The 17,616-nt window shown below is 40.0% G+C and overlaps 1 protein-coding gene and 1 long non-coding RNA gene across 8 annotated transcripts in view; both read right to left on the reverse strand.

The window, feature by feature from the left end:
• LOC119647497 (mitogen-activated protein kinase-binding protein 1) overlaps positions 1-17,616 on the reverse strand; it is a 394,909-nt gene that overhangs the window by 122,934 nt on the left and 254,359 nt on the right. The window lies entirely within an intron of this gene.
• On the reverse strand, positions 12,437-13,203 carry LOC119647539. The gene is made up of 2 exons (XR_005248898.1): positions 12,925-13,203; positions 12,437-12,858 (listed from the first exon to the last, which is right to left on the reverse strand). It is a non-coding gene; the product is annotated as an uncharacterized LOC119647539 (long non-coding RNA).

Consider the following 17,616-nt stretch of genomic DNA (forward strand, 5'->3'; position numbering starts at 1 on the left):
ATTCCAGCTTAAAAAAAAAGATGGCTACAATTTAGCCAGAACACCCCTTTTTCGCCTCTTCCTTCAGTGAAGGACGAAATAACTGATTCTTGGACTACGGCATTTGTTTTATGGAAATTGCCAGGAGTGGTTGTCAGTAGAAATTCAATTCAACTTAATATGTTTACAGTAGTCTTGTTTTCACTGTAAGAATTGTGAGTAAACTCTTGTTTCTACTATCAGGGCGAAGGCCATTTCGGTTTGAATCAACTAAATTATAAGTAAAAACGGAAGAACCATCCTTTTCCACTTTAGAAGGTAATGACAAAAGAAGTTCTGAAGATTTGCGGGTAGGCGGAAAGAAAACAGAAACAAACAAAACACCAGGCCTTGACAGTATACCAAACAAGAGGAGGTTAGACATGCTTCTGAAGTAATTAGAGACATGCTTGGTGGATGAGATCTTGCATGATATATGGAAATGCCAAAGGCTAGTGTTGTTACCTTAAGTTGATAAAACTTTTGATGAATCCTCATCGTACAATCTCATATGCCTATTGAGCACTGTGGGGCAAATCCTGGAGTGAATAATCTATAACCCGGAAGGTGTAAAAACAAAAAAGGAGTACAATAGTGGCTTTATTAAGGACTAACAGGTTTTCCTTTCGTGATATCGCAAGGAGAGAATCGGTGTCCCATCAAACAGTGAGCAAAATCAGCAGGATGGACATCAATAATGAAGGATAAGTCCGCAACAAACGACAAACTTACCACGGCTAGAGGAAAACGACTCCTCGAATGGTTTGCAGAATCATTGCATAGGCTTGCGAAGAGCGTTTTTCGACTTTAAGGACTGCTTTAGGGACTTCGAGAAGAGGAAATACACATTTTGGAAATAACATTAAAGAGGACGCATTATGGAGGGAAGACCGGCAAAAAAGCCAAAGCTGACCGTCAGAATGAAAAAAGCCAGGCTGAAGTTTGCAAGGCGCTATCGTTGAAGAATGGAAGAAGGTAATTGTAATTTGATTTGAAAATTTATGTTTATTTTTCTCTCAAAAACATATTTAAAAAAAAAACCTTATTTTTGGTTCCATTTAGGTAGCATTAGACCGAGCCGCCAATATGTTCGAAGAAGATCATTAGAGCAGTACAACGAAGATTGTGTCGCGGCAATGATAAAAAATCCACCAGCAACGATGCTCTGGTCACTTATATCCGGGGATGGACCTGCACCCGTATATTCCGTGGAAGGAACGATAGACGCCCATCGGTACCAGACGGTCATCGTCGACATCTTCACTCCTTATTTTAATTGCCTGAATTACTGCGGATTTTCTACTCTGCATATGCTTTAGTGTGTGCTTTACCTCACCATCGCCCCCGATTCTCCCTTAATTTGTTAAATACCTGCAATACCCCATTCTTCCTTGGCCTTGCAACTCCTGCGATCTTAACCCCATAGAAAATGTTTGCTTATTGAAATCTCTCCTAATCCCATCATGGGCATGCTCAAGGGAAAAACTGTCGATATCTGTTAACGAAACCTGTGTTTAGAGCGTTTTAGTAAACTTTTGTAACTACAAATAAAAAAATCCGAACCGTTTCCGTTCAAACCCAAGCACTGAGGAAGGCGACAAGTAATCCCCGAAATATGCCAACTTGCAAAAAAGTGAACCCCATTGTTAATCAAAATGTTCAAGCTTTCGTCAACACCTGTCTGCGCCGTATCATCGATCACACATTAAGGGCGACAATTCCACTGTACGCTACGCCATTAAGTGAAATCCACTCTCTAAGATAGCGGATGGGTGGATCGCCGCAAGGATACTTGGCGCAGAACAGCAGAGAAGCAGTGCAGGGATCTCAAGAAATCGCGGGGGGAACTAAAGCATACTTCAGGTAACCGCGAACAAAGGTGCGTGGGTATGATTGACGGGCTGTACTCCACAAAGGGTTGATTGACAACCATATATATTGCGAACAGTAAGTGGAGTAAGTAGATCCATCGGAAAATTGCTTGGCAAACATCTGATGACTCTAACGCCTACCATTTAAATGGTTACAAATTTGTCTTTAAAAGGACATACTTTGTCGTAATCACCAAAAAAATAACGCTCGGCAAATGGCCACGAATCTTTTGAGATTACAGATTTATTAACCTCCACCGGCGAATCGGTCATGAAAGATCGAAGGTGTTTTCGGAAAATATGATTATGGAACTGCCCCCACCTCTTGGGAAAATGGCGCCAACTTGGCCGACTGAACGAAACATTACTGATGTGGACGCCAGGGCACTTGAACATCGCTAATGTGGGAGCTGACAGACTGGCTTATCAAGGGTATGAATCCACAATGGTGAGGCCAGAGCCAGCTGTTGACATCCGGCATTCACTGTCAAGTCTATTTTGAAGAGTCAAATTGCAAAAAATCATGCAACCTAATGAAGAAATTGGAACTCTTGTGGCAGACGAAAATCTTTGTGAAAGAAACCGAGACCACTAGAGCGGCATTTTTATTTTCCCTTAAGGAGTGGGACATGAAAGACCTAGTAAGGCTTTTAACGGGACATTCCCCTTTAAACTACCGCTCGGGAAAAATTGGGGTCATGATCGTGGCTATATATGTACAGCTAATATGAGGGGGAGAGCGAGACTGCCCTGGACTTCATATGCAGCCCGACCTCCTCAGATCTCAGATTTTGTGATCACATCGACTGGACGAAACCGTCCGTCAATTTTTTGCTTTTTTTGAAAACTTGGGTTTAACTCAAAAAAGAAGAGTCCGTGAACTACAAAAGAGGGAGTAAGTTGCTCCCCAAGTGTTTCGGTCCGTCACTAAGTGGGTGCGGACTCAGGACTCCTAGCATCCTCAAAAAAAAGATCACATCGAAGTTTCTAAATTTTTATAATTTTCACCGTTTAGTTCGAGCGCAGAACATGTCATAAGGTCGGTTAAGCTTTGACTAACTATAATCAGATCGAAGCTGCTCCTCAAAGTTCAAAACGAAAAGGGTGCTTGCATCATCAGCCTCGAAAGAAACCATTACATATCTGATGATCACTTGTCTTGGCTTTCGTGTAACAGCTGTGTAGAGAAACAAAGCGTCTTCCCCTCAAATTAATACGGAACGTTTCCGCGATGAGGCTATTATCCAGTAGTGAACAAATTTTCTTCCTGTTCAAACGACACAACCCGTCCGAAATTCAGAAAAAGTTCCAGCTAAAATAGTCCTGGAAGACATTGAAGGACACTCTCTCTCAATTGATAGGGAATAGGTTGCTTTTCGCTCTGGAGTTTTCTAGATCAACCACATCAACACTCTTTAGAACATTGCGAAACAGTTTGTAAAATTTGGATCTGTAGTGCCCCAAGTAGGAGGGCCTTTCTGAAGAAACAAGATAACTGCAGGAATCTAGTATTTTTTTAAAATTACTTCGTCGTTGCTGTCATCCGTTTATATAATAATTCCTAGAGATTTTTTGGAAATCAATAACATGAGATTAATTTCGAGCCTGCCCCGCTTCTGACAAAGAGAAGAAAGAAGAATAACCTAAAATAAATTTGCTTTCTTCGTTTGTAAAAATAATAATAATCGTTTGCACAACAATCCATATTGGATCAGGGCCTTGAAGTGTGTTAGAGCACTTCATTTAAGACCGCAACGGTACACTACAGTACACTGTAGGATGTAATGCGCTCGCCCAAGATTATTACCCTGATTTGACTCAGGTACTCATTCACAGCTGCGCCGACAGGTTTCCGACGTCAAATCAAGATACAAATACCACTGCCACCAGTGAGATTTGAACTGCAACATTCCGTACGACAACCTTGTGCTCTAACCACAAGCTATCCGGACACACGTAAAAATAGTACGCTTAAAATGCTAAAATATCTATAGGTATCTTTACCAGGATGAAACACTTTGCCTCCTTCAATATTGCCATAATACACATCACCAAATTGAAGCTTTTAGACAGTATGCTTAACTCACTCTTCTCTGGCTCATAATATTGGCCAATGTCTCCGCCCAGGCAGAAGACGTAGGTATCTAGCAGGATGGATCGCACCACCTCGGCCATTGCATTTCATCCTGTCTTTCCTAAATGTGAGCTACCCCTCCCGTTTCTGGTGTCAGCCGGAATTATGAAAATTATGACAAACTGATCATTTATGGACTACGGACCGATGAAAATTAAAAATTGAATAAAATCTGTCAGTCCTGCTGGAGTTGCCAAAACCTAACTTCTGAATGGTGGGGATGTTTCTGTTGTCTTGTTTATACTAAAGGGGGCTTTACACGCAACGATAACTCGTAACAATTCATTGAACGATTTATCGCTCCAACAAATCGAAACAGTAGAGCACTGTTTACACGCTACGCTAAATTGTAACGATTTCTTGTCAAATGTCACCCTACATCGACCCCCCAGTCTTTATAAAAGCTTTAACCATGGAGGAAGTAGTGTTGCTGTCGCTGTACATCGGTTGTTTGGTGAGAAAGGTGAAGAAGTCGCGAAAACCAAGAACACAGTGGAGCCGTCGTTACGATTCCCAGAAATTGATGCCGGCCGGCATCAACCATCCACTCCAACTCCAATCCCAATAAATCGCTACAATCTCCCGTTTACACACAACGATAAATTGTAACAATCTGATCGTTACGATAAATTGCTACAACGTATCGTTGCGTGTAAAGCCGCCTTTACACGTCAGTTCATCAGTTTTACATCAGTCCATCAAATTGAATTTTGGGAAAAACATTAGTGGTCCTAATTCGATGAACATGGGCTGTACAAGGTACGAGATAAGGTGGTATTTCTCGAGAGTGCATACTTACAAAAATGTATACCAATCTGTACATATCACAATACATTTGGCTTATATGCACTTTTTAATATAATACGATTTAGAATATATGCCCTAGTTGAGAATATGTGATTCAACATAGCACATAACCCGAAACCTACAAAAATTCCACATATTTCCAAAGGGCCCTTATTTGGAGAGATGAGAACACACTTAACCGCATATAAACATGATGCTCTCCTTTTTAGAACATAATTAAATTCAAAACAAAATGGAACTCTAAACTATTAAAAACAGAAATGTCAGATTGCCATCCCACAGTAATACATCAAAGAAATGAATTCCGTAAGGGTAAAGCCAAAAAAGTTTTTCCAAGAATGGAGAAGCTATTTTCTTAATCTTGATTGATGTTAAATCGATTAAAATCAAATTGGAATAACAAGGTTCACATCATCACATTAACAACAAGGTTCATATCAAAATATATTTAATTCCAGTTATCCTAACATTTCCACTGATGATGAAGTGGAAACAATAAGGTTACACAGTCCATTTGTCAATTTATTTCCGTTTGCGGCAGATGTTATTATAGACCTGTCGTGATGGAGTGCCTCAATCCAAAATTGTATTAATATCATGCAAATGTAATGTAGATACATAGATGCATTCATCTTCGACTATATTCATTGAATTAGATTCTTACCAATCTTCACAAACGAACTGTCTTGAGAAGATAAATTCAGTCACATTGTATTCTACGAATAAATGTTCTTCTAGGTGACACTCTTGTCAAACCCCATTCTGCTTTCATTTGGCAAAATCTACCTTCTTCAGATACAGGTGATCTTTCTTCTCCGCATTACCTCATGTTATCTTGTACACAAAACAACAAATCAAATCAACGTTGGCTGAATCAGTTCAGTGTCAGGCAGTACCAATTTTATCGGGTTAATAAAGCCTAATGGCGAGCAATAACAGCAGCAACAGCCACAACAAATAAAGTGACAAAGAGCTCATAGCCTGAGCTAATAACGGAGGAATCTGGCGTTAACTTGCGTTGGCGGGCGATGATGTCGACCTTGACCAGAGTACGCAGAAAGCCGAAAAACGGCAAAAAACGAGAGAATTAAATTATTACAACTTCAATAAATTATATTCCTTTTTATATAGCTCATGAGAAGAACAACTGTCAGTTTCTGAAATACGGCGCGTGCTGGATGTGCGTGCAAATTTAGGAAATGATTGCACAATAAAATTAGAATTTGTACGGAGGCTGGAAGAAGCAGTAAATTGTATGGTTAAGGTAATTTTGTTCAGATTATGATGACGCCAGATATTAAAGTTCAATCTAGTCATTTCTACCCGAAGTTTATATCATGAGAGAATCGTATTTTACCAATTTTTGGTGGCATCTTTGCGAATTTGTTAGAAGACTTCACTTGTGTGGCCTTTACTTTTGACAATCTCATTGAATATAGCAGTTAAGAAGCTCAATGTCGAGTACGAAAATTTGGAAGATCTTCGTTTTCATCTATTGTAAATTGATAAAAACGAACGTAATAAATCACAAGTATACATAAATCTGATATAAGTTTTAAAGTACGAGTAAGGGCATCGAGTTAAATGATGGACAACATTTTAAGTGGGTGGTAGTATGATGAAACGGAATAGGAGTGAATTAGACTCATCGAGAAAGCAGGGGGAGGGGGAAAGAGAGGAAAGAATAAAAATAAAGAGAAAAATGGAAAAAGGAAGAGAGGGAGCAAAGGAGAGAGAGAGAGGGAGCAAAAGAGAAAGAGAGAGGGAGCGGAAGAGAAAGAGAGGGAGCGGAAGAGAAAGAGAGGGAACGAAGGAGAGAGAGGGAGCGAAAGAGAAAGAGAGAGGGAGCGGAAGAGAAAGAGAGGGAGCGGAGGAGAGAGGGACAGGGAGCGGAAAAGAGAGAGAGAGCGGGAGTGGAAGAGAAAAAGAGGAAGTGGAAGCGAAAAAGAGGGAGCGAAGGAGAGAGGGAAGGAAAAAGAAAAGGAAGTAAACAGAGGGGGAAGGAGAGATAGAAGGAAGAGGAGGGAGGGGAGAAGGGAAGTAGGGGATGAAGAGGGGGGAGAAGGGAAGTAGGGGATGAAGAAGGGAGGGAGAGAGGAAGTAGGGGATGAAGAGGGGAGGGAGAGAGGAAGGAGGAGAAGAGAGGAGGAAGGGGGAAGGGAGGAGGGAGGGGGAAGGGAGGAGGGAGGGGGAAGGGAGGGGGAAGGGAGGAGGGAGGGGGAAGGGAGGAGGGAGGGGGAAGGGAGGACGAGAGGAGGGAGGGGGAAGGGAGGAGGGAGGGGGAAGGGAGGACGAGAGGAGGGAGAGAGGACGAGAGGAGGGAGAGAGGACGAGAGGAGGGAGAAAGGAGAGAGGGAGGGAGGGAGAGAGAGAGGAGGGAAAGGAAAGGAGGGAGGGGAGAGAGTGAGAGAAAAGAGAAACAGAGAGAGAGATAGAGATTTGCAGTGCAGTGTCTTCCTAAGATTTTGGTGCCAGTTGTACAGCGAATATCTGAAATATGAAACTCATTGAAACAGCTTTAATTGACCTGCTCTATTGTAACTGCTTGTCAAAAATTTACGCCCCAGTACTTAAAAGAAGTAGTGAAGATATGAGGATAGATTATTGATGCAACTTCTTCTCCGTACCTTAAACGTATTGTGCCAGTCCTTAGAATCAATAAGTAATTCGCGTCCACTTCTGAAAATGGATGACTAGTGGAGAACCAATAATATATAATGATGTCAAAAATTAAACTTAAACAAGTCGGAGTACCGGAAGCTCGCGCTTCAGGTATAAAGGTTTTGTGTTCATCTTATGAAAGAAATTTCAACGCACATGTTTCTATCCGTATATCGCTACAAATCCAACATAATCCTTCAAATTTTTCCAAACTACGAGACATACGTACATATTACAGCCTAATATCTATGGGTGCTCACCCTAAACAAACCAACTGCCTATTTCCGAATACTGTACACATATATGCACGTATATAAATTTATCGTACCCATATTTCCGATTTACGTCTTATATCTATCTGAATCATGCACTACCCGCAAAGTTCATTAGCACGCATATATTATATACCTATAGTACATACACACATGTCTGGTTGACAAATAACTAAAAAACTAAAACAAAATAATTGTCTGCGACCCAATTCATAAGAACTCATTTCGTTTTGGTATTGATGAATTGATATGTGATGATGACGTCATGCAGGTTGTAGAGTGCACGAAATTCACAAAAACTTGTAGTTTCACCCCCTATAACTTTGTTACTAATAGTTGGATTTTTTTCAAACTTGACCAAGCTGTGCATTATGTTCTTCATTACACGCATGCCAAATTTTGTACTTCTGGGATGAATATAAGGGGGGTGCCGGGTAAATTTCTAAAATGTGGAAATATACTATTATTAACTTTATTTGTGCAGATATCGGAACCAGATATATTTTGAGGCCTAGATTTCGTAGAGATGCACTACTGCGATTTTTTTTAGATTTTTCGGTTAGATAGATTCTGAGAACGAGACCTGTTACACTTTTTGGGGGTCATATTTTGAGCCCTTACTCCCCTACGTTTCACCCAACATCAAATATTGAACCAGTTTCGAAAAGTACTAATTGATACCTTTCATTTGATACCCTACACGGCTACATTCTGTGATAAAAAAATTTGTACCCTCCATTCACATGTATGGGGAGCCCCCCCCCCCTTAAACTTAACACAAGATGGCGCCACTTACTGCATGTAAAGGGAACACCAGATTACATACTCTCACCAATTTTCATGTCAATCGGTCCAGCCGTTTCCGAATAAATCGGGTGTGACAGACAAACAGACAGACGGACAGACAGACACCGTCTCGATTCTAATAAGGTTTTGTTTCACACAAAACCTTAAAAAGCTTTTTCAAATTTGAACTGTTCAATGGAAAATTCGAAATAACGTTAAAAGAAAAAATTGGGAATCATATAAATAAAATACATTCCCTTTCGCTTTCATTCCGAATAACCTCCGCCTTCAATAACTAAAGATAGACAAACCCCGGAAGCAGGGAGCCTTAAGCCCAACATTCACGTACAGTTCACCTTGTCGGTTACGCCGGAAGAGCCCACAATGCACCCACTCACCAGTTGAACTGAATGCACCACACACAAATGTTCATTGGCGATAAAGATGCCTATAAAATTCTCGTTCACACCCTAAGCAAACTTTTCCGGTCGGCTGGCCGCGTAATTTTTCATTCGATCACCGGTCGCTGAACAGTCAAAACGCACACACCAAATGCATCCACGTTATGGCCGCCGGTCAAATGTGAACTATTCAGACGTAACTGACATTGATCATTTCTTTAATGGACCCATTCTCAGAAACTACCCAACTGAAAAATCTGAAAAAAATCAAGAGGCTGCCACTGTATGGTGCAGCAATGTAGGCTACATCATAGAGCATGATCCTACCAAATTTGGTGAAAATCGCACTATTACTAACAAAGTTATAATAGATCGAAGCTGTCGCTTCTGCGCAAATTCAAAACTTTGAATGCCAATATCACTTGAAAGTGGATATTTTCACATAATATATGCATATATTCCGTACTACATACTAATGGGACAAATGCACACTCAAACCTCTTTATAAAAAAAATACACAAAAACTTTCATACCTGAAGCGAAAAAAATATTTTTTTTAGGATATGAGGGATCCTTAGTCCACATCTACTTGATGTTGGACTGGACCAAATGGAGAACAACTTACTCTCACGTTGTATGGTCCACGTACCCTTCGTTTGGGACGTAGCACCCAAGTATACAAAAAAGACGGCTAATGATTTGGTCCAGAGCAGAGCCAACTCATCACACGCTGCCTGCTGTGCTGGAAGCAGCTTCACCGAAATTGACAACAGGTGGTGAGGCAGCGCCTGAAGAGTTGCCTTTGCCTTTGACGAAACCGTTGTTTGGATTTGGAAAAAAAACCTGCTGCTGAATCATCAAGAAGAAGAAGGAGCTTATGGTGAACATGCTCCATCCCAAGATACATGTGAACGATGGTCATGACATCCAAAGATGGTGAATCCAAAGCTACAGACGAAAAATATGGAAAACGGTCAAAGAGATTGCAAGCATTGTTGAACGAACATTATTCGCAAACACAAAAACATACTAAATGCTATCAACAACAATTGATCGATTTGAACCACTCGCAGCTTGAAAAACGGCGAGAATTGGAAAAGGGAACAGAAGATCATTTTTTTTCTATGACAGCACTATTATCTAGGAATGACGGCCAAATTTCGATACCCTGGTGTCCGAAAACAAATTTACGTTGAAATGGATTACGGAGCCACAAAGATATTTGTGACGGTAAAAGGACATATGAATTTGCATGAAAGGACTCTCAAATACCATATGTGGGACCGAAACTTGCACTTGGAAGCAACAAAGCCACAGCTGTAAGAATGGTACGATAATAAGAGCTGAGGCAATTAGTCCATCGATGAGCTATAGGCATAGTAAATCGATACTACAGATTGAGCGGCGGAATAAAACAGCGAGGACAATAGTAAGCCAAATAAACAGCGGATTAAAACTTTGAGTATATTAATAAGTCTTCTAACTGGTGACTGTACTCTAAGAAAAGGGAAAGTTCTTTAAGGACGCGGTGCGACTTTCCCTTCACAGAATAATAATAAAGAAAAGGGCTCGAAATCGCTTCATGACTACGGCAGGACTTCACATATAACTGAACATTGGTAGGACATACAATAAACCAATAAGCTGCAATATGGGGCAACATAACCCAATCCTACACAAAACACCCCGTACTAAACGCCGACAGTGGTAATTATTATAGCCGCAAAGCAAACTTCAAATAGCGCTTGCAATGTTTGAGAAAGCGGATGTTGAAAGTGAAGAGGCTTCTCTAGTTTAGGGAAAGGCATATTGAATGTTCCTCCAAACTCGGATTTTATATTATGGTAATGATGCCAATCGATATCTTGACAGATGGAATATACATCTGAGATAAGGAGTCCAACTCCCGAACATGGCAAGGGAAAAGCGCTGAAATAAAATCACTAAAAAACAATACTATCCCTAAGAAGGCCGCAAAGGATACATGGGGATATTAATTGTAATTTCATCCATTTTCCCTTAGGACATGGAGGTTTTGCATAGAGGTCATGTTAACAGGTTTGCATAAATCGGATAGATCTCCCCAGTGGACGCGGAAAAACTATTTCCCAAAATTTATCTACGGGAGTAGAAACCGCACAAAAAAATAAATGTCCCAAGTGTAGCTTTTCCAACAACAATGGGGGGAGTTAGAGATCAGTGCAACACATAAATTAGGAGATTAAAACTAAGGCAAATGAAAATTTACGGTCAGCCACAGCTGTGAAAACCAGGTAATTAGGGAAGTACCTCTTATCCGAATGACGATATATCATGATTCGATCGTGATAGCAAATGGTTCAAAATTCTGTATGAGTAGTTTTGTAAACTTAATTTTCCATTCTCAAAGATTCTACTAAGGTTAAAGTATGTAATTAACTCGAAGAAAGATTGATATTTTTTCTATGCGGTATCCCGAACTAGTGACACCAACGAGGTTTCATTTCGATAAGAATTTTGAAACACGTTGTAGTAACAGGACAGACTGGGAGAGCATGGCAGCGCTATAAATAGATGCGCCTCCTTCAACCTCGATAGGAACTATAGGGGGCAGAGCACTGCCAGTTTAATCGACAGCCAGACGGCTATCAGGTCCAATCAGGTGAACTCCAAACTGGTATGGGAATGCCTTGACAGAGATTCAACACACTCGGCTCGCGCAATAAGGTCTAGATATTCTGGGTCCCAGGACATTTTGGGTTAGAAAGTAATAAAACAGCGGACGATATGACCAGGAAAGCAACAGGGACGCCTCTACGCGGACCAGAACCTTTCTGTGAAATTGGAAATAGGTTCATGACTATAATAATAATAATAATAGTTGACGCAACAATCCATATTGGATCAGGGCCTTGAAGTGTGTTAGAGCTTTTCATTCAAGACCGTAACGGTACACTACAGCAATAAACTGTAGGATTCAATGTGGTCAGCATTGCGTTCGCCCGAGATTATTACCCTGATTTGACCCAGGTACTCATTCACAGCTGAGTCGACTGGTATCCGACGTCAAATCACGATACAAATCCCACTGCTACCAGTGAGATTTGAACCGCGACCTTCCGTACGACAGCCTTGTGCTCTAACCACTGAGTTGTCCGAACATGACTATGACGTTGGAAAATGAGGAGGAACGGCTGAGGGAACTATACTGGGCGAACCTACCAGGAATGGAGCAGTCTAGTTTACTCATGATGGGATGCGGAACCAAGCGCTCAAACGATTGTTTAAACCTCAAGAAGAAAAACCCTGCGAGTCATGACTGGACTATTCACTGGCAATCAGATGCCAAGTTGAAATTCTTGGAAGTAGGGAATATACTAAAATTCCTGAATTATAAGGTGTATATAAATAAAATGAAGAGTCTCCTCAGCGAACTATAAGAGCCTTTCTCACCTCTAATTTGTTACTTGCTTATAGAATAAATTAATACTGAATAACATTCTGGGAAAAGTTCAAGAGCTAAATTTATTGACACCTTGTATTAGACAATTAGAGGAACTACAATGCAATTACAGCCACTTTTCTGACAACTTTACCAAAAATACATAAGACAGGACACTTCGGCTTTATTAAATTCGCCTGGGATTAACTCGCAAACAAACGAAAACTCATTGCCAATGTAAGCAAAAGAGCTAACAAAGAAAACCCTCAAGTGCTTCATCTGGTAATACAAAAGTTTCATTTCCATTCTCGGCTAATAAACGTTTCTTAACAAGAAGCAAGTGCTTAACACCCACTCATCACAGTTTCTCTTTCTTTTGCATCTTGTCTCAGTGTAAGATGCAAATCTTGAAACAATTTAACACTCCTGAGTTGCTCAACGAATTGGGGCCACCGCGTAGCAAATACATCAACTTTATTACTTTCGCCTAAATTATGAATAATATGAATTACTTGTTAATTCATTAAAATTTAATTTAGAAATGGTATATTACCTAATGGGAATTAGTCATTCAATATTTGGTAAACTGTGGGCGATAAATTGATAAACATCGTTGAGCCTCCGCTGCCAATCCACATAATTACACAATCAAGGAAATTGTAAGAAACTATCTGAGCTATTCAGTTCTTTTTCAGTAAGAAATTAACTGTAGACCAACACCCGATGACCGGCCATTTACTGCAGCAACAATACGTGGAAGCGGATATTACTGTCGTACTGTTGAAGCGATTAATAATCCCATGTTGGTTTTGTTCTTGCACGTTAAACGTGTCTTCGCCTAGCGTACGGACGCATGAAGATGTAAATGCAGGTTTAGATACAGTATGTGTAATTGGAAGATACATTGACGATTATAGGAATTGCACAAACGTGTAACACTCATAACACTTAGGTTCAGTAGAGAATCTTTTTTAAGGGAACTGAAGGACTTTTATCAGCACTTAATTGAAAAAATTAATAGTTGCAGTATCTGAGCCATAAAATTAGAATAAAATTTGAATACAACATGCAAAAACGAGAATTTTCGCAAACAAAAAAATAGATCGGCAAATATCAATGTTGCAAGTGACATTCGTTTTCCTTTTCCAATTTTTCCATGAATGAATGTAGGAGAAAGAGAAAAGCAATCTTCTTTATTTGCGTATCTGCATTTCATTAACTGAAATCACTGCCAATTAGAATAGAACACGAAAAGAACAATTTTTCCTTGAATATTGTCTAATTAAAGTTTTCTACGAGCACTTATCCTTGACTTCTACTTCTGAGAACGAATGGATGGTTTGTGCGAATACGATGAAATTGCACTACTTGAATGAAAAGACGACCTTTGGGGGAAATGAATTGCTTTAATTAACTTTTTTTAATCGGTCTAGTAAGTTCTGAAGACGATTTCTGATTATATCTAAGATATTGCATTCCCTTAGATAATAAACTCAAACTAAAAAAATCAAAAGGCGCGATATGAAGGTAAAAATAAATAGTAATTAGCACTTTGGCGGAAATAGATAAAGTGTAATATTATGTACTGTCTACCTCGTAGTCACTTTTAAATACGAATAAAGAGCATTCTTTCGAAGTAGTCGGAAAATTGATCATTGATAGTATTCACTCAACTAGAAAAAATTTAAACAAAGTTCACGACATTCTACGCAAATAAAAATGACTGGAGACATGTAATGATCCGCAGCTTGAGCGGAATGCTTGAAACATCGCGAGAGGATTGGCTTGACAAATTGCCTTTATTTTGGGCGATGTTTCTTCTCCTTCGCCTCATTCAATTCACAAAGAAATGTTATTTTGTCTGTTGTTTAGCACTAATATTGTTTTATTTTTGTGTCGGATAGCTGAGTGGTTAGAGCGCAAGGCTGTCGTACGGAAGGTCGCGGTTCAAATCTCACTGGTGGCAGTGGAATTTGTATCGTGATTTGACATCGGATACCAGTCGACTCAGCTGTGAATGAGTACCTTAGTCAAATCTGGGTAATAATCTCGGGCGAGCGCAATACTGACCACATTGCCTCCTTAGTGTACCGTTACCGTCTTGAATGAAGTGCTCTAACACACTTCAAGGCCCTGATCCAACATGGATTGTTGCGCCAGCGATTATTATTAAAAACCCCTGAATTGAATATACCACGCCACAGGGAGTTCGCGGGTTCTATCGAGTGCCGTAGGATCGAAGTAAAAACATATCAACCTGAGGATTTAGAAGAGTGAAACTTTCGGTTTTGCAATGCGGCAACTAAGCGTTTTCCTCCCCCGTGTTGACTGATTTTTATTAAAATTCAAGCAAAACGAAAAAAATGTGTTTTGTCAGGCATCAGTTTGACCTGCCCAGAACTGAACGATTTAAATATCTCGGGTTAGTGCTATCAGCCAATGGAGGACTGCGTTATGAAATTGTTTCACGCATTAATGCAACCTGGGTGAAGTGGCGTTCCACAACTGGTGTTCATTTTGATCGAATGTTCCAAACCTAAAATTCACCCCAATGTCGTCCGTTCTGCCGGCCTCTATGTTTTTGAGTGTTGGTCGAATATAAAATAAAATGAACGGCGTCACTGCGATAATGGAGACAAAGATGTTACGTTGGACTAGTGGCGTAAAACGTTTCGATCACATCCGAAATGAGGATATTCGGGTATGGGGTTGCACTAATCGTGGAAAAATTGTGAGATTGGTCTGAACATCAAAGTCGATGGTAAGCGACCAAAAGGCCGCCGAAGCAACGGTGGTTTGATACGCTGGTTGGGGATTTAAAAGCCTCGCGATCACATCCTAATCAGGCATGTGATAAAACCAAATGACGAAGCCGATCACGACGAGCCAAGCCCGCTTGTGAATGGGACAAACGTTGAAGAAAAAGAAGACAACTGTATTTCAGATTAGTTTGTCTGCTCAACGAGATTATTGTCTCTCGCGGTACATGTAAGTGGAAGGTTCAACAGATTCTAGCCGAGCGGGAGGGAAAGGGACAGATAAAAAATTTGTAGATTTGTGGAAGCTCGTGAAAACCTGTTACCAGTGGGGAATAATAATCTCATGCAAGAGGTGGGATGGGAAGTTTTGAAAGGCGACATAAAGTGAAGGAAGTCGACATTGAATGAATTATTTAAATACTAGAATCTTACATGGAAGAAGCCAGCTTAAGCCAATTCGGAGAAGAGCTAGAAAAGAGTTTCCATTTAATTTGAGAGAGCAGAATCCCAGTTTCTAGAGCAAATTGACGCAAATATCAATATATATGAGAAGGACATTTACATAACATTAAAAATGCATGCAAATAGCAGAAAACTGAAGTACGACAAGAAAAACTTTTTTTAAGAAAGAACGCAGGGAAAAATGAATACGAAATATATAAGGGAACATAAGGTGGTGTAGATGGCACATTTTTGAGAATGATTCGTTCGTCGCTATAACCCTGTCCAAAATTTGGGAACTCGGTTATCGTAAAAATTAAGGGGCATTTTGTGCCAAATATTAAATCCAGTCACACAAATGACGTCCTGTGGATTCCGACGCTCATAGACGATACTTCCATTTTGGCGCAAATCTCTATTGCGTCTCTCTGCAAGACAATTTTTCATTCTAGATGCACAAAAAGAGGCGGAAATGTCAGGTGGTTGCTTGCCCAGCTAGCATGCGGGTGTCGCTGAGTAGCTGGGTGATGGCGATTTTCGTGTATAATTTTGTCCTTTTGACCCTTTGTCAGCCTGAATAGACATAGGTCTTCGACAATCGGCCAGCAAAATATGTCACTTCAGATACATTATGCAGGTGACAAAAGCTGACGGGAAGAAGTGGCAATGCCCTTAAAGATCATAGGCTGGATTGAAATGTATAAACAAATATACATAGATGTAAAATATATAAAGTGAATTATTAATATTAACCAAGAAACTATCCGGCCTTTACAGACGAGGATATAACCTTTGAACTCTCCGAAGAAATGAAGTAAGTATCTAGCAATTAATCTAGACAAGAAACTTACCTGGAAGAAACAAGTTCTCACTGCTTATGGGCTACACAAGCGGATCTCTGCCTCCACATGGGGACATAGGCCCCAGGTAATAGTATATATACACTGGGTATTACCGGTGCCATTAGCACGACATCCAGCGCAGCTCTAAATGCATTACTCAATTTTTGTAGCTTTTGGAGAGAATATATATACATATATATGAGAAAAACTTATAGACTAACACGTTTAGACTTATGGAGAAACAGTGGACGTGAAAGTCACAGTGCATTGGAAGAGTTATTAGGAAACCTGAATCCAGCTTTTATAACTGCTAAAACATAAAGAAAACTGGGGTAAACAAGAAAAGTAAATGCGTTTCAGGATATACTATACTAAATCGAGGCAAAGCTACCATAGCAAAGACCGATTGCCAGCAGATAAGCTAAATAAAACAAAAATTTCAACGTACATATGAGACATTGTTCGAAAGAAAGTAACCAATTTTTTTCCATTACAAGGATTATTTATGTTTCGACGAGAATTCATCATCAATGCGCTTCAACGAATTAAAGCCGCAGCCCTTGGGAGTCCCCCTGGGAAAATTTTTTGGGCAAACCCTGCGATTTTTCAATGAATGAAAGAATAGGATGACTGCTAAGAAACTGAAAAAGGATACCCGTTTTCAATGTGACAATTGGAGGGATATTTGCCTGATTTTACCGTCCAGATTAACATTGCCAGAAGCTGAAAATGATGGGGCCTATGTGCGGTTTACGCGTTATGTCCGCGTAGAAGCTTATGGCAACAATATGTATAGAACGCTCGCCCGCATGTCGAATTTATCCAAACATTTTTTCCCATTTGTTCTCCTAATCTTGTTTTTTGGTTCTCAGGATTCCCACTATGATTAATAGTTAAATGAATATACAACCCAGCTTTATAAAATTTATAAGGCGAAAAAATGTTAAAAGCAGGACCTTAGAGAAGAAAAACTGGGTCCCGAAGTAAAACCATTGGTAATTGTATAATTGATCTAAAAAAAAACATTAATTTATTTTGCACTAGGCCCCAATAGAACTTTGGGCCCGAAGGAAGTACCTCTTCTTTTCTCCCGCCTTCTTGACGGTCTTGATAAGTAGGTGTCAGTCAGAATACTGAATGCACATTTAAACCTGCAGGAGGTAAAATCGCCCCATTACAAAAAGAGGCGTAAACTGTAAGCCC

The sequence above is a fragment of the Hermetia illucens genome, chromosome 1 (assembly GCF_905115235.1).
Source record: "Hermetia illucens chromosome 1, iHerIll2.2.curated.20191125, whole genome shotgun sequence".
In the NCBI taxonomy this organism is placed as follows: Eukaryota; Metazoa; Arthropoda; class Insecta; order Diptera; family Stratiomyidae; genus Hermetia; species Hermetia illucens.